This window comes from Chlorocebus sabaeus, chromosome 13, assembly GCF_047675955.1.
Source record: "Chlorocebus sabaeus isolate Y175 chromosome 13, mChlSab1.0.hap1, whole genome shotgun sequence".
NCBI lineage: Eukaryota > Metazoa > Chordata > Mammalia > Primates > Cercopithecidae > Chlorocebus > Chlorocebus sabaeus.
The window spans coordinates 92,136,340-92,159,915 of record NC_132916.1 but is presented as its reverse complement, the minus strand read 5'-3'; the positions used below and the strand labels follow the sequence as shown (position 1 = coordinate 92,159,915).

Below are 23,576 nucleotides of genomic sequence, written 5' to 3'. Positions count from 1 at the left end.
CCAGCGATTCAGTAATCTTGGGAAGGAACACTCCAGGCAGAGGAAAGCAGCAAAAGCAAAGGTCCTAAGGCAAGGGCATGCCTGATGGATTCAAGAAAGAACCAGAACGTCAGTGTGACTGGAGAACAGCAAGCAAGGGACAGAGTGGCAGACAGAGAACTGACCAGGTTCCAGACAACTCTGTGCATTATAGGTCACAGAAGGGACTTGATATTTCATTCAAAATGTAATGGGAAGCTGCTAGAGGGTTTTAGTCAGGAGAGTATTGTGACCCAAGTTTTATTTTGAAGAATTACTATTGTGGCTATATGGAGCAAAGACTGGGTGGGGAAAGGGGAGTCAGGGAGACAAATAAAAGAGGTTATTTTAATAGTTCAGGTGAGTGCTGACAATGAGCCTATATTAGTGTGGCAATGGGATAGAAGCAGGAAAACAAAAGGTAGGATTCTGGATATTCCAAAGGCAGAGCCAAGAGGAATAGCTGATAGATTTGATGTGGGGAGGAAGACATAAGACACCAAAGGAACAAAGAATGATAAGCTTGCAGCCCCTGAACAACTGGACAAAATAGCTCTTGCACACTCTGGAAAAAGGAAAGAAAAGCACTGTAGGTGAGCCGTGCTTGTATCTAGTTCACGTTTCTCTTTCCACCCACTTCCACCTACTTGTCACTCTCTTCCTTAACTTCACTCCCAACCACAAGAGACTCCATGCCTTGTGCAATGTTTGAGACACATCCAAAGGGATTTCTACTTTCTATGGAGCAGATAAGGGGGTGCCCTCAGAGATACGTCAGTCATTTCAGAATCACTGGCAAGCTGTACCCCAAAATGTTCTCAATGTAGGCCAGTCTGAGGTACAGGCATCAGCAACACTTCAGAATGAACAGTATAAATTACTGATTATGATTCTACTGACCAGTTGGAGTAGAGGAGATAATGACCATGAATGTAACACCATGAACTCACAGAGCTCCAAGAGCCAGCAAAATTTCCAACCACCTGCATGAGTCTGAAACTGGGGCCAAGCACCACTATTACTTCAGAAGGGGATGGTGGAGGGAAGCTGGCCATGTGCCAAATACTGTCAATCCCTAGGGTAGTAGAAAATTATTTAGACAAAAATGGGAAATTTATATTTTTGTCTTTTAGGGTTTGTGCATAGCTTGTTGTGTCATTAACAATGTGACTTGTTAATAACAATGTGACTTGTTAACAATGTGACTTGTAAATAACCAAGTCATTCGATTTCCTTATCCTACAGTTTTCTGTGAGGTAGAAATAATACATGCATGCCAGCTGAAATACTATATTGCTTTTATATTTTATCCTCTTTTGATTGTTTTCTTATAAATTATCATGGGATTCTCAAAAGAACTCTGTGCTTTAAGAATCAGAAATTTATAGGAATAGAACTTTAAAAGGATAAGTAAAAACACAGATCATTCTATAGCAGTGGAAGATGACCATTTGTAACACACTACTGAAACAGAAGATCTAGGTGTTCTGGGCAATCCACAAAGAATCTCAAGCCAGTTCTCTAAGCTGGCAGTAATTGCTGGAAGGATGGCCTTTGCTGACTTTGTTGCTAGGGAGATTTTAGAAGATACGAGCAGCTTGGGTTACTGATTTCCTGCTACTGCCACACAATGATCAATTACCACATCTAGTCTTCAAGTATGTTAGGTAAATTAACACACGTCCTATTTACATGACAGCCCTGAGGGTTTTTTTTTCTTTTTCAAAGAACCTTAAACTAAAAATAAACTTCAGGAGTTTACATTCAAATTATCTCCAAAACAGTATTTTAGGTGTCTCTAGAGAAGAATTTACCATATTGGTAAACTTACTACCATCTCCCAACACTGATTGACCAGTCCTGAATGTCTTTTAAAAATATCTAACCCTCATGCTCTAACCACAACCCATCACTTCCTACTCTATCCTCAGAAAAGAATAGCTATTTTATCCTTAGTTAACTCCTTACCTTCAACACTTCCTGGTAGAGTGCTCTCGAGCCATTAAAAAAAAAAAAAAAAGGCAGTGTTTCATAAATGGGACTCAAACAGCAGACACAAGACATCAGTTTTCTGTTCCAATCAAGCTGCCTACCCACACACGTGAAACTTATGTTTCCTAAAAATAAATAGTTCAGAAATGGCAACTGCTGCTGCGGGCATTTGGGACTTTTCTCCTTTGCTGTATCTGTATCTCTAAGATGTCTCCCAAATTCTTTTCTATTTTTCATTACAAGGCTATCACAGGACTGGATCTAAGATGGTCCTTATCTTATTTCCTAGGAGGAATCATCCAATAACAATTCAAGTCTGTTTTCTCTCAGAAGTACCAAGGAATACAACTTTAGTTCTCAATACATAATTTCACTTTACTGCAGGATTTAAGTAAAAAGAAAGAAATAATAACTAAGTGAAATGAAAAAAAAAATACAGCTGGCCTTCTGTATCCACAGGGTCCACATCCTCAGATTCAACCAAATTCAGATGGAAAATAATTGAAAAGAAAACCACCACACACACACACACACACACACACACACACACACACACACAAAATACAACAATAAAAAAATACAAATAAAAAACCAATATGGGATAACAACTATTTACATAGCATTCCCATTGTGTTAGGTATTATAAGTAATCCAGGGATGACTTAAAGCATAAGGAGAATGTGCACAGGTTATATGCAAACACTACATTTTATATCAGGCACTTGAGCTTCCATGGAATTTGGTATCCCACAGGGAGTCCTAGAATCAATCCACCATAGATACCGAGGGACACCTGAATTTAAGCTTCCCCTCCATAAATATCCTTAATTCCTAGGGGAAAAAAAGAAAAGGGAAAACTAGTTTTTAAAAATACTGTTTTTCCACTTCTTTAAAAACACTGAAGAGAAGTTGCTGAGACTACATTTGCTGATAAGTAAATTGTTGGGAGAAATGAAGACTGGTCAGAAATTTAGAAATAAAAGTTGATAGCAGCAGAAAGGCAAACCTTTCAGTAGGTCAACCCCTGAAGCCCCAGGCCCTATCTCTTCTTTTTCTATGAGGCCCTGCACAGCTGAGATCCTTGACCGGGTCAACCCGTTCCATTCTCTTTTATCCAACAGGTAGAAAAATGAATCAAGTTCCTAGTTCCACCATAGTTTGGAGTCAAGAGGAAAGATCTTTCTCACCCCCCCAAATAGAACTTTATGTTTTTAATCCTTAAAACACTGTAACAATGATTAGTTTCTTCAAGTAGTTCAGCCCTAGGCTTCAATGCACTTCAGGCTTGGTGAGCTACCTGGAGAACTTAAATATTATTCAGAATATAGTTCTAGAATAAAGTGATTTCTAAGATTTAAAAAACTTCAGTGTTCACAATCAGCAACACAAAATTATATACTACTCATGTCCACTTACTTTTTTTTTCAAAAAGTTAAGCCAAATCAAAATACAGCTGTCTTTCCCATAGCACAGATAATACTTCATATACTCAATTATTAACAGCTCTTTATAAGGACACCTCTTAACATATCTTTATAGCTCTCAGAGCTAAGAGCAACTCAGTCAAATATATTTACAGAACTTTCTGGGTCACCCAGGTAATTTATGCCAAATAAAAGGCTAGACCGCTCTCTATCAAGTTTAAAAATTCAGGATTAAAGAGTTTATCATGTTACTTCCCCCTCCCCACCATTCATACGTATACCACTATTCATACCCGAAAATGTACCCACCTTAGTAACCATAGTAGTAGACACATCAACTACTCAATTCAAAAGGAATAAAAAGTTTTAAATGTTTACTTTCTGTATGGCAATGTCCCTCTTATCCTATTCTATAACCTCTGTTCTTGTTTTCATTTCCCTTCATTAAAGCAGTAGAAAAAATTTGGCACTGTCACATTCCATCAGAAACTCACTCTCTGATGACCCAACTCTTTTTTAAAACTATCCAAGTCTAAGTTCTCTAAGAATGTTCACCAGACAGGCATTTTCACAACTGTAGGATATTTAGGCAATCCATTTTATTCTATTATATCTTCTCCAAACTTAATTCTTCTTAGTTCTGCCCTCCTGTTTATAAACTTTTCATACCACTAAAAAGGATGATATACAAGTTTGCAGGCATTTTCTTGAGTTCTCTAGTGCTCAGTCTAGAACAAGTTTCTTAGCTTTGGCACTACTGATATTTTAGGCCAGAAAATTCTTCATTATGAAGGCCTGTTTTGTGTATTGAGGATGTTTAGCAGCATCCCTAACCTCCACCCACAATATGCCAGTAGAATCCTCCTTCCCTCCAAGACAATCAACAGCATGTCCAGACTTTGTAGCCTGTTGAGAACTGTTTGCCTAGAGTAAGTGTTTGGAGATCTCAGGGATTGAAGTTGAGCTGCAGTAGGACCCCAGGGAAGCTGTCCTAGCTTGTGACCAACACTTATCTAGTTTTAGTTGTGGCCAAATGACCATGCTGCCTGAGTAACAGTCTGTAAGAACCTAATATGTGTGCATGCTGCTTATAATTATAACCAAAAAATGATTTACAGAAAAGGGACTCTCACACATAATCAAGCATAGCAGTCCCTAGCTTTTGAAGGGGTTATGATCCAAAAGTATATTTTACAATCACTAGGTTGAATTATATGAAATTACCATTTTTGTCAGTCAAAAATGGTTAACACCATCAGCAATTTTATATAATTCAACCTAATAATTTCTGAAGCAATTATAGGTTCCCACAAAATCCTATCTAACTGTTCTATCCTGGCTGTTTCCTTTTCTCCTGAGGTCCCCAGATAGCATTGGCCTAAACTTTGATTTTCACCAGGAGCAGTCACTGGCTCTGAGGAGGTTTTCTATCCCTCTAGGTCTCGTGGAACAACACACACAACCTTAGAGCTTTTGGAAAGCCCTGCTGTCCAAAGAGAGAGATGCCTATTTCCTACATTTCTCTTCAACTCTTTTCCCTCATCTGTTTAGATAATCAAGATAAAGACCAATGGTACATATACAAAAATCCACAGAAGATTCATCTATAGTTTACAACATGACAACTATTACTAGCCACCTCAGGAAAAAAAAGTTAGAAAACATCAAGGGAAAAACAAGCAAGAAAAAGAAAAGAACTGCATTTACTGGAGGTAGAGAATACTATAAAATATAGGTAACTGAAGGGATGTATACTTTGAGCAGCAGTGCTCCATGAGAGCAAGGGTTGAGAGAGAAAGAGAGATGAGAGGGGTATTTGTCAATCAATAATCAACTCTGAACATAATAAGCTGTACAAAAGATGACCAGTCCTGGTCTACCATTCCCCCAAATGTTCTAGAATGACAAATGGTGGCAGAAATCCTGGACTGAAAAACACTGTAAACTCCATATGAGTTTAAATTTGAAACTATGGGTCACAGAGCTCCCACGATCAAGCAACAGAATGGGGAACAATAAGCACACAGCAATGTTTCTTTAAGTTACAGGTTAATGAAAGCTTCCTTTAATTCTCCTGATACCCTCTGGACCTCCCTTCCATTTGGTGACATGATGGTTCACTGTTTTCTCTCCTCAATCCTGGAGAAAAAAAGAGTCCTTCCTCCTTCCTCCTTCCTCCTTCCTCCTTCCTCCTTCCTCCTTCCTAAGGCCATACCACATTCTGGGCTCTCATTCCTGCAGCAGGCTTTCTTCTGCCTACTCTGTCATTATTCTTTAATTCTTTTTTTTTTTTTTTTCCTTGAAACAGGATCTCACTCTGTTGTGCAGGCTAGAGTGCAGTGGCACAATCATGGCTCACTGAAGCCTCAACCTCCTGGGCTCAAGAGATCCTCCTTCCTCAGCTTCCAATTCTACCTCAGCTACCTCAGCTTCACCATCAGGTGTGCCACCCATCATAGTTCAGAGTGGAGCTTAGGAAACCTTCTGCTATCCCATCTGCAACATTAGGGACAAAGACATTTAGGACCACCCAAAGAAAGGGAAGCTGGTGGCAGGTGAAAACGGCTTGATAACAGAGCAGCCAGCGTGATTCATGAACTGTCAGCTATCTCTTTATACTTGAATATAATGAGGTCTTTACAACATTTCTATGAGACTACATAGCAGTTTTCAAACTGTCATCCGATTAATCCCTCAAAATTAAAAATTCTGTTTTTGCTTTCCTATCAAATTATAAAACCATAAAAGCAAGAAAACTAACACCTAGAATAATACGCTATGTCTCTAGTAAAAATTAGTGGAATAGAGCTATGATAAATGAACTTTAATATATTTTACTCATACAAAAAATGGTAAACAGTAGTAGACTACTAGTAAAAATGAACATAAGCACTAAAAATGAAAACCTCCAAATAATTTTGAGATAAATATAAAAATACCTAGTAAAAAGTAATTCAAATTCAGTATGATGGTGCTCCCTTCATTCCATAATCTAAGTACAAAAATCAGAAGAGAAGACAGTAAAGAAAAGAATGAGGGCACGCATTTAGAAAACAATTCATTTTTGACATCACTCCTCAAAGATTGCGAATATTGTAATATCTACATACTTTTCTATTAATCCATGCCAAAAATTTGTTTCCAAACATTTTATTTCTTCATGTTAGCAGTCTTGCATTCCTTTTTCTTCTACCTTACACATTCTATTTTGACATTTAACTCTTAACCTTTTTCTCAAGATATAAAATTTTATCTTAAGTATATTACTATAATTGTCTTCATTTTTTCCTTTTATTTCCTATTTCTCATCATTTACTTTTTCTCATTTTATAAATTAAAACATTTTTACTAATCTTAATGATTTTTTCCTATTCGATCCTTTTGCTGAACAACGAATTAAAATCTTGTTTGCATTTTTGTTTAATATAAAAATCCTCTCAAGTAAATTTTTATAAACACAGGATAAAAGTGAGCATCACATTTGAGAGTTTTCCTAATGATTACGGTTACGAAAGCAATAACTTAATTTGAATATTTGAATTTTTTTCAGGGAATTCTTACTAATACTATCATGATGAATAAATCTCTTCTTGAGAAATAAATAATACTGTGATCCAAAACAAATGTAACACATTTCTGAAGTATTTCTCCTTTAGCACAACTTTTTAAAAGACTTGTAATCTCCTCATACTTTAGTTGTACCATTCAAAAGATGCTGGAACATACTTTCAGATCTCAAAATTAGGAAGCACTTGTTGAAACAAGGTTTATAGGTCTAAGAAAACAATGCAGCTCAGTTACACATTAATAATAAAATACTCAATTCTCTGCTAAAGCAACAGATACACTGAAAAAGTGTTTTGTTTGGTTGGTAATATCCATTCTGACTAATATACCTCTAAGGAAAGAGAAGGCCTACTAAAATCGGATGCATTTCCATAGGAATAAATTTTGAAACAGGAATAACGAATCTTTAGCTCACAAGAGACAGGTAAGTCTTATAAAAGGCAATTTCTGCTTGTATATCTCATGCTCTAGGACCTTTCAATTTTTAACTCCTCACGTTAAGAAAAATGAGATGGGCAGTGTTAGATTAGTTCCTGTACTAACTAGCAGTCTAAAAATTATTACTAAATTAGTGTAAGAATGGCATTAATATTTTTAAGGGTTTTCATAAAATATAAGGAAAATTAAACTACACTATAACACCATTTTAAATAAGATAACGAAAATTTGATATACATAATGAATCACTATGACATAGAAATTGCTAATAATCAATTTCTTATGCATTTCAAGTCTAATGCTCTGCTACTGATAATTCTTGGTTTTTAAAATCAAAAGTTTAACTAAAGATGGTACTTCTAAGTCAAGGTAGACATTTGTCCTTTTCACACTCTTAAATAGAGCCTGGCTAAGTATAGCAATTTTAAGAAATACATAACACCACATACAAAATGTTTAAAAATAAGATAGCTCTTAATGATAACCTACTTAAGATTTTGACAAGCTCTATGAATTATAACCTCCCTAAAGTTATATTGTACCTGGTAAATTAGTTTATTAAATATTATAAATTCTTAACCACGATTACATAGCTTATTGTTAGCTATAAGAATTCTTAAATGTAAAATGTGAAATGATTAAATTATCCACTAACAATTTTTCAAAACATCTTCAATCCAAACAATGAATATCAGTAACCTTATTTACTAACTAAATTCTGTTATATGGTTCCTCTCAGTCTTGCCTACCTTTTCATTAGTACTAAAATTGTCAAAGTTCAAATATATTTCACTATTAGTATATACAATGTATATTGAGATTCACCACAACTACTGATTGTCATTTTCTAATTAACTTCCCTATTAGATCAGCTCTTTTTCTAAATATTTTACAAATTGTTCCTCAATGGCAATTTATTAGTGGTCAATGTAGATATATTTAGTGTCTCCCTGTTGGCATTTACGTCTTCAACTCCAACCTAAGAATAGTGTACGATGCTGACCACGAAAAACCCAGGCCCAATAATAAAGTCACTCCACATATGTTTTACTTTATTGCTTTCCATCTATTTGAAATAATTCAATGGACAACCACCATTATTTTCTTAAAGAAGCAATAATCTTCTTTAACAAAAACCTCAATATTTGAAAAGTGTAAAGTAATATCTAAAAAATGCTAAGTCTAAACTTATCAAGTCTCAACAATCTATACTAATAAAGGAAAGCCATAACAGACACTCTAAAGTCATTTGTATTTGATTTTAGGAGATCATTTTAATAAAGTAAACTTATATTTTGGTAATTACATTTATCAACAAATTATGAAACAGTACAGTGAAGGCATAATTGCCCCATTCTCTTCTCATATCTTCCAAGAATAAACTATCAACTCTCAAGCAGATGCCAGAGATAAGCCCAGAGCAGCTGAGGCTGAGCTCTTTGTACATATCTATTTTGCTTACAGTACCTGAAAGATACCTAGGAAGATAACTATTAGATTCTGAAAGGCTCTTTCCTCTAATAACAATAATTTATAGAGTAAGGACTAAAGTTTGTTGTTGCTATTATTGCCATTTTTAACAAATGTACTCGCCTGTAATCCTAGGACTTTGGGAGGCCAAGGTGGGTAGATCACTTGAGGTCAGGAGTTCAAGACCAGCCTGGCCAACATGGCGAAACCTCACCTCTACTAAAAATACAAAAATTAGCTGGGTGTGGTGGAGCGTGCCTGTAATCCCAGGTACTCAGGAGGCTGAGGCAGAAGAATCCCTTGAATCTGGGATGCAGAGGTTACAGTGAACCAAGATCACACCATTGCACTCCAACCTGGGCAACACGGCGAGACTCCGTCTCAAAAAAATAAAAATAAATTTTAAAAAATTACTCATTTAAATGTTACCATAACCCCATGATGCCGTACAAAAGAGGAGACTGGGGTCTAAAGAAATTAAATTAATGTAGCTAAGATCACAGTCAGAAAGCAGCAGAGCCTGGAATTACACTAGGTGCTCCGATCACAAATCAGTGCCCTTTCTGCTGTACCTTCCACCACCCCCAAGGTCCTTAATTAACAAGCATGTTAAAATAATGCTTCAGTAGCAAATCACCAAAAGACATAACTGATGAGGGGTGAGACTGGCTCAAGGACAGTCATTTGAACCCACCCCCTTCCACTTTTTTCCCTATTAGCTAGAGATGGGCCTTCACAGAGCTTTACCCATCTAGTTAATTAGTTGTCTTTGGATTTCACCCCATTTTTTCTTTCTAAAACAATCATATGGTCATGTGGTGTGTTTTTGTTTTTGAGACAGGGTCTCACTATGTTGCCTATGCTGGGTCTTAAAGTACTAGGCTCAGGTGATCCTCCCTCCTGAGCCTCCTGAGTAGCTGGGATTACCCCACCACACTGGGCCTGATGTTTTAACTATTTTTGTTTTTGCTTTTGATTATTGCTACCTGTGACACTAAAGATAGAGAACAAACAAAAATCATTACATAAAAGAAAAAAGCATAAGTCTTGCAGTTAGGACCAGTGAAGAAATCCTGACTCCTCCCCTCATTAGGCGTGGGACCTTGGATGAATTTCCTAACCTCCTTGGGCCTTGTTTTCCTCCTCTGTAAACTGGGAATAAGAGTATTTAACTAATGGGCTTTGTGAAGACGAAATCAATCAATAACATACATGGACCAGGCACAGTAAGTGCTCACACATCAGCCTCTCCTTCACTCTAAAGAGCGCGTTTATTTTTTCTTCACTTGAATCTTGTAGTGGAGAGACTGCTAATGTATCATACATCAAACAACTGAATCAAAAATTATCTTAAATTGAAAAAGAAACTATATTCATGTAGGTACCTAAGTGACAACTCAAAGAAAATTTCTTGGGTACTAATATGCTTTGCATTAGATATATTTTAAGGCAATTGATTAATATCAGACTCGATGCTGGAAGACAGTTTAAATATTAAATGCAAAATTCAAAATGTCTTTTCCCTGTCTCACAATAGCTATTACTGTTTCCACTAATGCAAAATGTAAAATCAAGAACAACTACCTTTTGCTATCGAGCAGAGAGAGGAAGAACTTCTCCCTAGGGCGTAACAATACAAATCACTGAATTACTAGCTTATAAAGATAAGATCACTGGCAGAAGAATCCCAGCTTGGAACCATCCATGCTGAATGCAATTCCTGGGTCTTTGTAAATCTAGTGAGCAGCTTGCTTTAGTATCCAGCATGGATATATTGCATAGACTAGGGATAGCAAGTCTATTTCATCTTAAGTGTCAACAGTGATTGACAGTGACAATCTAAAGCACTGTATATGGATGCACTCTGAGGCAAAATCAAAGCTTTGCAGAAAAGAGTGCCAGGATTAATCTGCAATGTCTGCCAAGAATGGAAGAACATGCAGTGAGTCCACTGACATAAAAGAAGTATTTTTAAGTTATAGGTGAAAAAACTATAATCTAATTTCCTTTTCCATGGGCATGATAGATGAATGCTGTGTATTCACATCCCATTTCCTCCTGCTCCTGGACACACAACTAGGCTTCATCTCCAGCTTTTCCTGCATTTGGATGAGGTCATTAATAGATTTATTGCCAATGGAATACAGGTAGAAATGATATTTAGGCCTGGACCTACATCTTCTCTTGCAATACTCCCCTTTTTTGTCTGTCTCCCTCTGTCAGCCAGATGCATAGATGACAGTGGAGGACTCTGAAGCTCTAGATGACAGAATTTCTAGATAGGAGGAGCCATCCATGGCAGACTATGATACAAGCCAAAAATTAAACTTGTAGCATGCCACTAGCTCTTGGTATTCCCAACAATGTAGTTCTGATTGAGACTGACAATCATAATATCATGCCACATACATGGGTCAACCATGACCTGTGCTAAGCAAATCAGAATTCTTCCCTATGATTTTGGAAAACTCTCTCTCTAGGAAGAGAACTCATTTTTCTCAGTGAGGCTGTGATAATGTGAACCTGGGAGCTTTAGTTCAGAATCATTGAAAAAGTCTTTAAGAATGGAATAGGTACTTCACTACTAATGTGAGGGAGAATCCTGAACAAGCACTAGAGAGGTCCAGCTTCACCCCTGACTTTTCCTCTTATTGGTTACAAGGGCCAAAATGCTTCTCTTTTCACCAAAACTATTTTATCTATAGTCCTGTAACCTGCCAACACAACAGCCATGACTAATACGGGTATAAATTAGAAAACAAAAATCTTTAAACTGACAGACAACATTTTGACATATATTCTCCCAAAATTATGGGCATACGTATACTTTTAAAAAATGAAAACTGTGGGGCCGGGTGCAATGACTCACTCCTGTAATCCCAATACTTTGGGAGGCCAAGGTGGGCAGATCACCTGAGGCCAGGAGTTCGAGACCAGCCTGACCAACATGGTGAAACCCCATCTCTACTAAAAATAAAAAACTTTAAAAAAATTAGCCAGGTGTGTTAGAATGAACCTCTAATCTCACCTACTAGGGAGGCTGAGGCAGAAGAATCACCTGAACCGGGGAGGCAGAGGTTGCAGTGAGCCAAGATCCAGCCACTGCACTCCAGCCTGGGTGACAAAGCGAGGCTCCATCTCAAAAAATAAAAAAAGAAATAAAAAAAGAAAAAGAAAAAAGAAAGAAAACTGTGATTTATGATCACACTTCATAAATTTTCCTTTCCATGTCAAATATACTTTAACAAGCTCGTTTTTTCAAGGTTGGCCAGTATCTTATTGTTTGAATACACTATCATTTTTTTAAAAAGTATTTGGGTATATTCAATTTTGCATTCCCCTATATACAGTGATGCAACAAATTTGGGGTAAACAAAACATTTTTCCAATTATTTATCTGATGTAAAGCTGTAGAATTCAACTTGCTGGTCAAAGGATATTCAAGGGTTCTGATTAATATTGCCAACACTTCCTCCCAAATATTTATACCCATTTACACTCGCAGCAACTGAGTGCTCGATTCATACTATTTTTCCACCTGAGAAAGTAATGCTGAGCTGAACTGAAAAAACACTTGTTTCTTAATTCACAGCACTATCCTACAAAATGATTAGTATAACCTACAATAGGGGCCAAAGTCAAATTTCTGTTTCATTAAGATATATATAGAATAGACCACTGGTACTGTAATGTCACCAAGGCACACAGTCCTTCACAAAATGCAATAAAATATAACTAACAATTAAGCAACTCCTTTGGAACAATAATGAAAATTATTGTGGGAAGGGGGGTGGGAAAGAACCACAAAGCAGTGAGGAGATGCATATGTTAAACAGTTGGTCACAGCCCACTCATTAGCACAGTCTCCAATCAACCTCCTATGGAACCTTCCATGGGTACACTCATGCTCACTCAAGGGTAGCCAAAACCAGAATGTTACATGTTAAAATACATAATGAAGAGGCCAGAAAAACATGAACACACTGCAACCTAGATGTTTTAGGGAGAAAAAAACACAACAAAACTACATGAAGCCATCGTCTAACTCAACTATTTAGTTAGAAGTTGGAACAGCTGTAAGCTCTATACTTTGACATTAATGAGGTTCATAGTGATACTATAGTGAAATCCATTGGTTTAGATGTAACAATCAGAACTAGGTGAATAAGGCAATTACACATCAGGGCACCTATTCAAGATAGGTAGATAAGAATTATTCAGTATTAACACATACAGAAAGTGTAATTTTGTCACTTTGGGACTCAGCTTACTCATCTATAAAAAATGAAAAGGCTGATCAACTTCTAAGATTCTCCTGAGCCTAAAAGGCCCTGCACATCTCAGGCAATCTACAACATTGGTGTTATTTCTTAACGTTCTCTGTCTTCCTACACTCATTTGTCCAGCGACCTTCAACTTTTTCAAACTCCTAAATTGTGGCTTGCTCTCTGTGAGCCTCTTCCTAGAAGCATTCTGCAGCAGTTCTTGTTCACACCTCACCTACTTTAAGTCCCGTTCATTCGTCACGTCTGGGCTTAAACATCTCTTCCTCTGCAATGTGCCTCCACTGTAGTCTTCACCTTCTTTATTAAAACTTAATTCTTTTTGAATCACCTGTAATTATTTCTTTAATTTTCTGTTTCCCCTACTAAGTCACGAGCTCTCTGATGCCAAAGGCCATGCATATCTTGTTCACCATGGTATCCCTGTTTCCTGGAACAATTCCTGGCATTTGGAAATTATCCAAATATTTGTTAAATGAATAAATAATGGGATTGTGCTAAGTAAGCTAGTGAAAGACTCAGCACTGAAAGTAATTTCTAATTTTTCCAAGTAGGTCATTGAAAATAAAACTAAATATGTTGTTATTTATTGCTTTCTGTACAAAGGCAAAAGAACCCTAAGTTTCAGGTTAATCTTGCCCCCTTTCCTTACTGCTTGTCAAAAGCCCCCAAGTTGTTAAGGGAAATTATATCATGTTAATGAATAGTATCACCAAGTACTTAGTGAATACTATCATTTCAGTGACTATTGAAAGTGAGTAGTCACTTTTGAAATTTTTTTCTTTTGTAATTATCTTAACCAGGTATAATATATGTAGTTATGAATTATAAAATGAATATTGAAAAACAATGCTTCCCAACTGTATCCAACTCTACAGAAAATAGTTGCACACATATACACAAACACACAATGCCAGCAAAGGATTTTCTCTAATATTAATACTTAACCATCTAATATCTAATAGTTAATGATATGTACTGACAGAAGTCCAATATGCTTTAAATCCACAACGAAAAAAATGATGGATATAATTGTTTAAAATCTAACATTTTTTCAAATTTACCAACTTGCTCATTGTTCTAACTTTTAATATCAAGGTTCTAATTTTCCCCAGATAAAATCTTCACATCATGGCCATGCAAGTGTTGAGAGGATGTCAGGAAATACATATTATATACATTAAATAATTTAATGTTTATTTGTTTGTATTCCTCCAATATTACACTTCTATTGTTTTTATAGTCTTCTGAGAGAAAGAATTGAGTTTAACCCCTTGCTCTTCTGAAGTTTATTGGGTAAAAGTAAAATTTTTAAGTAGAAAGTTTATGAGAAAACAAAGGTTTAAAATTAGAGAAATATGAAGAATAATAAAAACCATTCAACAAGTATTTACCCAAACCTGCTATCATGCTATGTTTGGTGTGAGGAATAAGAGAGTCTCAAAGAAACTACAGACTAGAGAAAGAAAACCACCACTAAAGAGAATCCCACTATAGTTCTGGGAGGGATATGAAAGAAATATATGCACAGGGGACCATCTAGGCACTGAAAAGAATGCCTAAAACTAGAGTTTTAGAAATTAGATTTTAAAAATATATTAAAACTTAAAAACAACACATGCAAAGGCCCAAAAGTAATGCAGAATATAGTAAATCTAATGTTTCAAAGTAGTTCAGCAATGAACTGTGGGGTATGTGAGTGTGTAGGCAAAAACAAAGAATAGGAAAATACGCTGGTTCCATATCTAGCATACAGGTGGACTATCAAGGGAAAAACACCTGATAACCTGGATAAATATTACAGGCATCCTTCCACTCATTTGGCTGAACTCACAAGAAAATAAAAGCAATTTCCAAGGCCAAAAAGGTAAAGAAATTGCAGAAAACCACATAGTAAAGTAATACTGAAGAGGAGGCTGCCCTGAAGTCATGTGTTAATCAAAGTGGCTTAGAGTCTTAGATTCTAGCAGCCCCATGGCAAACAGGGGACAAGGCCTTTGAGACTAAGCAAGGTTACTAGTTGGAACTAATACAACCATATAAAGCTAGGATCCTCAAAGGGTTACTCCTTTAGTAAAATTAATAGAAAAACAAAAACAAAAAAGAATACCTTTCAGCAAAAGGAGACAAGGGAAAATGTGTCCTGCTCTTCCTAGGCTTTGGGTAGATAAGGGAAAAAAATCTCTGGGGCATTTGTAACCATAGCTTTCACCCTGATGAACTTTGTGATTCAAATTTATACTACAGATCCACACTCCAATATCTAAAGCCCTTAGGGCCATATATGTTTCAAAGTTCATGATTTTTGAGATTCTACAAGGGTATTATGGTACAGACATCATATATGAAGTAACACCTCACTATAATCTGAATAGCATACCATAATATGACAATATTTTTATAGCTTAACATATGACTCTTCATGATAGGCAGTATATAAAGACTATAGAGGGTCAACTTTTCCTGCCAAATGATTTACAAAAATAATTTTGGTTTTCTGAGCATTTTGGATTTTCAAATTATGGATAAGGATTATGGATCTGGACCTGCACTGGATGGGAAACTCCAAGAGCAGAAATCAACTTCAGGTGCTCTCAGAATGGCAGCACCTGTGGGACCTCTCTGAAGCAAAATCTTTCTAGGTGACCCTAGGCTCCCTAGGATTCCCACAAATTAAGTCCTAGCCAACATGACCTCAGAGTCTAAAATTACAAAACATATGAGGAATCATGATTGAATATCAGGCAAAAACAACAGTAGAAACAGAACTTCCTGTCATAGATCTATGAAACATAGAATATAAAATTAGTTTTGTTTAAAATGGTAAAGAAATAAAAGAGGAACTCAAAAATATTAGCAAGAAAAATACAGTATCCAGAAAATGGGCAAATTTGAAAAAATTCAAAAACATAAAATATAAATAAAGTAAAAAACTAAGAATGCATAAAAGCAGACAAGACACAGCTAAACAGAGAATTAATGAACTGGAAGGTATCTGAAAAACAAATCATGCTGAACAGAAAAGAAAACATTAGAAAATACAAAAAGTATATTAAGATTTATATGGATGTAATAAAGTCTAACATATTTCTAATCATGTTTGAAGGACATAAAAAGAAAGAGAATGAGAATAAGCAATAATCAATGATAACTGAAAAGCTGAGAATTTTCTAGAACTGATGAGAGACATACATTCTCAGATTTTAAAAACCCAACAAACTCCAAATAGAATAAACAAACAAACAAAAATGCCACATCTAGACACACATACAAATCAGAAGGACAAGACAAACAGAAGATTTGAATGTAGCCCCCATCAAACAAAGGAATTACCTAAAGGCAGGTAGACAGATAAATTCTCCTAAGAGCAATAATAGAAGCCAAATGAGTGAAATATCAAACTGAAAATAACTGTCATTCTAGAATCTTATATACAGATACATTATCTTCAAAATATACTTCAAGAAAAGTATATAGTTCAAGAAAATCTTATATATGATGAAGGAATGGTAAGCAAAGAAGTCAGTTACAAGGTAGGCATATCTAAGTAAACATTGCTTTCATCAAATAATAATGTACAGCTTTATGAGTTAAAACTACAGTGAAACTTAAAACACTGAATAATAATAGCACGTAAGATAGAAGTGGGTGATTGAAGTTAAAAGTTTCTACATTTCTTGGGAAGAAAAACGAGATATTGATCAACTTCAGACATTACATATGCATATTAAAATTTTAAGGTTAATCACTAAAAGAACAGAAATAGTATATATATCTTCCAAAGTACAGAAAGAGAAAGTTAGAATTAAAGGAAAAACTGATACAATTAAGAGGGGGCACAAAAAAGCATGGAGAAGAAGGGCCGAATCACTGGCAATATATATGGAATTGTTATAGTGGTGGTAGTAGCAATAATTGTACTAGTAATGTTTATTATTAGTAGTGGTATTAATAACTGATTGTTATTGCATATTTGTGTATCAAGTTCTGGTCTAGGTATTTTACATGCATTATCTTATGCATTACTCATTAAAAGTGAAGTAGGTACTATAATTAGTCTTCATTTTACAAATTAGGCTTATTACTGTTCTAAATCAAGCAGAAGACAACTAAAGAACGAGATTTCAGATAGTTTTCTATTTTGTTTTGCTTTCAGACAGGGTCTTGCTCTGTCACTTAGGCTGGAGTACAGTGGCATGATCATGGCTCACTGCAGGCCTGGCATCCTCCGCAGCCTTCCAAGTACCTGGGACCATGGGTACACAAGATCATGACTAATTTATTTTATTTTTTATAGAGATGGGCTCTCCCTATGTTACCCAGGCTGGTCTCAAACTCCTGGGCTAAAGTGATCCTCCTGCCTTGGCCTCCCAGAGTGTTAGGATTACAGGCATGAGACACTGCATCCAGCTCAGAGAGTTTTTAAATAATTATCACTCACTGGATTTGAGGGATGAGGGATAACTCTAAAGTTAGTGGCTTGGGCAACTGAGTAGGCAATGCCTGGCATCTAATAGCAATTCTAAGATTTCATGCATGAATTATGCCATTCAAAGACACAGAATATTTAAAGAGGGGTACAGTTGTGTCTGTTTTCTTTGGAATGGTGAGTAAATCACTATTTCAAGCAGCTTGGTTGTGGGAAAAAAGAAAAAGCAAAGAATGACAGGTTGGTTGCTGAAAAGCTATTATTAAGATAATAGAGGCCAAAGAGACGTGTGTGTGGTTTGTTTGTTTTAAATGGAGATACTTGAAAATACTTATAAGAGAGACAGAAGATGTTAAAGATACAGATTACAGAGAGAATAACTCATGTAGAAAGGACAGTTGTAATTTAAAATAAAAATGCTAAGCCTAGGAGAAAAATCAAATGGTGCAGCCCAAAAGCAAAACTACACCAACCAGGGAGAGACCTAGATTCTCTCTCTCTTAAAATTTCTTTTTCTTTTTTTTTTTTTTTTTTTTTTTTTTTTGAGATGAAGTCTTGCTCTTGTTCCCCAGCCTGGAGCGCAATGGCGTGATCTCAGCTCACTGCAACCTCTGCCTCTTGGGTTCCAGCGATTATCCTGCCTCAGCCTCCCGAGTAGCTGTGATTACAGGTGCCTGCCACCACACCCGGCTAATTTTTTTGTATTTTTAGTAAAGACAGGGTTTCATCATGTTGGCCAGGCTGGTCTCGAACTCCTGACCTCAGGTGATCTGACCGCCTTGGTGTCCTAAAGGGCTGGGATTACAGGCGTGAGCCACAGCGCCTGGCAAAAATTCTTTAGAAAATGCTAGATCCTCCTTAAAAATGAATAATAAAGAAGGCTTCTGTACACAAGGGAGAGGAGGATCCTCACACATCTGGGACAAATGGAGAGACAGCAGAAAAACAGCTACAGAAAGACTGTGGGCTTCAGGGTACAATTCTCTCTGGTTTGTGCTTTCACCCAATTGTTTCAAGGAAGAGTCGTCATTTCTTACTCACAAGTCATTGTGCAATTGACACAGGGGTATGCCATTCAACCAATCTTCCCTTGGTGAGAAAGAAAAAAATAGGGCAACTCCCACATTACATAAATGCCTAAGAAAAAACATAGCCAACATTCTTATTCATAAATATACAATACATTTTTCTAAAAAGAGAAAACATTGTAAAAGAAATGAAACTAAGGATAAATATTTTTAATGGCAAGGAATTTGATTTTTCAAATTATTTAAATGCACTATGATTTTGTTTGAAGGTTCTCTTAGTAGATGCTGGCTCAGGAGTTGAGTCACTTAAAATACAACTCTGCAAGGAAAACATCCTCGGCCCCTAGGGAATAGGGTTATATGTCACTTCTGACCTTCTTTACCAAGATAAGCTCTGAAGAACACCCTATCCCAGCATCAGTCAATTGAAGAGAGGAGGTAAGGTATTTAAAGGATATTGATTTGTGAAAAGCTAAAAGAGAGGTCCATGGCAACTAAGCACACAGATTAAATTACAAATAAATCTTCAGCCACCATTTATTAAACATTACAATTAATGTGGCAATATATCAAGAAATTTAGATTTTAATCTAAAATGCTACAAGCTAATATTGCAATTAGGATATGAATTTGCCTACTATCTATATAATTTTCAATATTTTTTCCATATCAACATTTTAAATCACTAAAGCAACTTTTTAAAAATCGAATTGTTACCAATTTTATTCTAAGAAAGTATCTGCTAACCACGCTGACTGCAAAAAGCGAAAAAAAATAACTAAAGTGACCCAAATATATTTAACATTATACCATTAAAAAAAGATTATTCTGAAAATGAGAAAGCAAAAAGATCTGAAAAAAAAATCCCTATTGTTCCACTAGCTGCTATAAAGTCTGTTTAATTATTTTTGTGTCATTTTTAAAGCATGCGCCCTCCTACTACCTAAGACTCTTGGTCACTCTGCTTCCCCTGCTCCTGCCCACCCTGATCACGTGATCTCTTCTCTCCCCTCCTAGGACACTAAGCATCTTTGAGAATGTCACAGAATCACGCACATTGAGCCCATTACACATGTATGGTATGAATTATAATCATATTAAATACTTTTCAGAAGTGTGTCTACCCCATCTCTTCACCCTTGGGCTGGGTCTTCTGGTAAAATCAAGAGGAAGGAACAGATTATGTTCTGGTACAGAAAAATGAGAGGGTGTGTTTTGTTTTGTTTTGTTTTGATTTAAAAAAAACGAATAGTTAAATGAGAACAACTAGAATCAAATTAAAATATATTTACAGCAAGTTAGTATACTTCTCAAATTCAAAGTTACTCTAGTGTTCAGTAATCTTTTACACATTGTTCTACTTAATTTTATTCAGTAAACTTTGCTTACTTTTTGGATCTTTCAGCACTTATAGAAAGCCCTACTAAATTATCGCAAATCTAAATACATGGTGGCTGCTGAATTAGTGTGCTAACAGAATTTCTATTAATTAAAATATATCTCAGGTTTACTAAGCACATTTATGCAAAGCAAACTCACTTTCAGGTTTAAATTTTCATTCTATTTTTAACTCACAAAATTTCTTTTTTGCAGAATATTTGATGAATAAAATTAAAGCAGCAGGAATTTGTGTTGATGTGCTAGTGTTTGTCTTCAATCAAAAATCAGTCCATATCTCCTACTACCTTTACCAGATAGTCTTATAAGAAACATAATCTTTTTCTTTTTTGTAATTTGGGAGGAACAGAATTGTTAATAAAATTCTAGTATCTCTCAAACATCAGATTCAGAACGTGAAGCACTTACTTTTCATGTGGGATAAGCTCATTACTAAATAGCTTCAAGTGTTTAATACGGAAAAAATAGGATTACTGAAAACCAAATTGGCTTTTCATAAGGTTTGTTTTGATGTTAACAGTAATGTCTAGGTTTGAATTCTGATAATCATAAATAGGATACTTTAACAATGTAGCATATATAGAAATCATTCATAAGCACTATTAACTGAAATGAATTATATAGCAGGGCTGCAAAGCTTTCCAAATTTACCCCTGCAGATGTTACTTTGGACCAACTCTATTTTATCGTTTATCCTTGACATAATACCAGGTACACACTGGGTTCCTATTACTACCTAATCTTTTTACTTTATTATTTGACTTGGGCTATCCTTTAGGGCATCACACACAAAATAGAAAAAACAAACAACACTGAAGTGTCAAACAGATGTAACTAAGAAGGTAAATACTCATTGACTCCTGGATGTTTTATATGCTAGCAAATAGGCACAACAAGTTACAAGGGAAAGGAGGCGAGGATGTACAGGTGGACCCAGAAAAGTTAATGTCAAACCAATATTGGTTAGGTATTTAATTTTCACATACAAAGGGCAACATTATTATAGTTGAGTATGGAATGAAAGTTTTACATAATCCAAAAGTACCATAAAACATATAATCCTTACTTAGATTGTTAAGTGCTGTCACTGAAAAAAGAAAAAAAATCTGGGAATAAATGTACAGAGCTTCTTCATCTTGAACTTTTCACCATATATAATTCTGCCCTCGGATGTTAACAAGTCATTTCTTCAAGTGTATAAATCATATATCTTTAAGAATCATTTTATAAGTCACCATAATTAACAATAGTTTTCTTGGCCTATCAACCTAAAGAGAAAAGAATTTATCATTTAAACCAGTACCTTAATATTAAATTCATATTTCAAAAGGATTTTGAGCCCAATTAATCCAATACCTCTAAAAAAATGACAGAATCATAAATCTATTTTAACGATCTTCCAATCTAAACTCCAAACTAAAAAGTTATACACAAACCAAACTAATAATAAATTGGAATTGTTTTTGTTTCACACCCCCAAACTCTACATTTTGTGCTCTTTTTCTCCAAACCAGTATTTAATATTTTCAAAACTAAAACACCAACTACTTGAGAATGCTTCAGTGCCTATAGAGAAACTTAATTATGTGTTTGCACGTTTTAATAACAACTCACTTTTATAACTGATGTTTACTGAAAACCTGTGAATAAATTACTGAGATAGTTTACTGTTTTTTTAAAGGAACTTCACAAAGAATTCTGAGCAAAGATGTCCTCTCAATAATGTATATAACATATATATTCAGGTTTTCCATATCATCTTTTCTTAGAATAGTACATATTAATAATGTGATACCTATGTCACCAAATTCCACCCAAAAGTTGGTTTTAAGTAGATGTTTTATTTTATGAGTTACTAGAAAAGCAAAACATTAAAAAGAAAAACCACTAACCAATACTCCTCAGTGCTTGGATTTTGGTCATTGTTTTATGCAACAGAATTAAAATTTTTTCATTCAATTTTTTTCATGACAGAATTAAAATTTTTTCATGCATATTATAAAGACTGCAATATGTATGCAGATTTTCATGCTCAATTCCACAGAAAGCTATCCAAGCAAGGTGAGTGTTTTGAGATTAGACCATTTAGGTTAATATGGTTCATTTTCTCTCATCTCTCAATAGAGTATATTACTGAACTACAGATGGCAGTTAAGTGCACTGGTTAAAAGCTATGAAAGTTTGGCCAGGGGAAGTGGTGGCCCACTCCTGTAATCCCAGCACTTTGGGAGGCCAAGGTAGGTGCATAACCTGAGGGAAGGAGTTCAAGACCAGCCTGGCCAACATGAAGAAACCCCATCTGTACTAAAAAAACACACAAGAATTAGCCAGGTGTGGTGGTGCACGCCTGTAAGTCCCAGCGACTCAGGAGGCTGAGGCAGGAGAATTACTCAAACCCGGGAGGCTGCAGTGGGCCGACAATGCACCACCGCACTCCAGCCTGGGTGACAGAGCGAGACTCCATCACACAAAGAAAAAAAAAAAAATAAGCCATGAAAGTTAATTACCCTCCCTGAACCCATTAAGTGGTGAAAGATTAATAATATAAAGCTCAGTGCCTGCTATATAGTAACTGCTCAATAAATGTTCAGCTCTTATGACCATTCATATTAATAATTCAACACCAGTTCCTATTTCAACTGCTTTCTTTTATAACATGGAATCTCTTCCCCCTATTTTCCACATCTTAGAAATCATATTGGAAAACCTCCTACCTTCAAAATTTTCGAAAGACTTTTCCACTAAAATACTAATGTGACTAAATATTTAGATCTGGAGAAGTTGGTCTTTATCTGAATGATGTTTTAATGAACTGTTCAAAACTGTGAATGTTCTCTGAAACACATCAGTATACTGATTTATCATTTTCATTATAGACCAGCATGTAGCAAATTCATAACCTATACCTTTTTATTATGAGGATTTTCTAGACTGATATACACCTTTAAGACATGAATCATCCTCCTAGAGTTGGGGAAACTGATGGGAAAATGGCTAAATGATTCAGCATGCTGCAGCAAAGTGAGCTGGTCATAAATTTACAATTTCCACTTCTGTTAGGTGCCCTGGCCCTGGTGGCCTCTTTCATCTTGTACTGCATATATAACATATAATACTGTAATCAACAAATTTTGTTAAACATTCCCTTGGGAAAGGCATAATGGTACTTTCTCCTCAGATCAGCTTCTAGAAACAAAATTATTCAATTCTATGAGACAACAGGTTCAGAAGGCTAGACAACTCTTACAATGTCCAGTTGTAAGCTTCACCAAGCTTGACTTATGCAGATAACAGGGCGAGAGTGAATTCTGACACTGGTACCACTTTCTCAGCTGCACAAAGGAGATAGTAGGGAAAAGATGTCAGGCCAAAAAAACCCAAAAGATGGGCAAAGGAAGCCAGCTGAGGAAATGGTTATGGCCATACCTGTGTCTCTCATGCCAACACTGACCTTTATACCAAAAACATCACAATAGAACAGAAGATCCTAAGCAGGTCAAGAGAACTAAATAGCAACTGCTGAACATAC

At 35.7% G+C, this 23,576-nt stretch overlaps 1 protein-coding gene across 27 annotated transcripts in view; it reads right to left on the bottom strand.

The window, feature by feature from the left end:
- The window catches only part of SNAP91 (synaptosome associated protein 91), a 150,639-nt gene that overhangs the window by 124,264 nt on the left and 2,799 nt on the right, over positions 1-23,576 (bottom strand). The window lies entirely within an intron of this gene.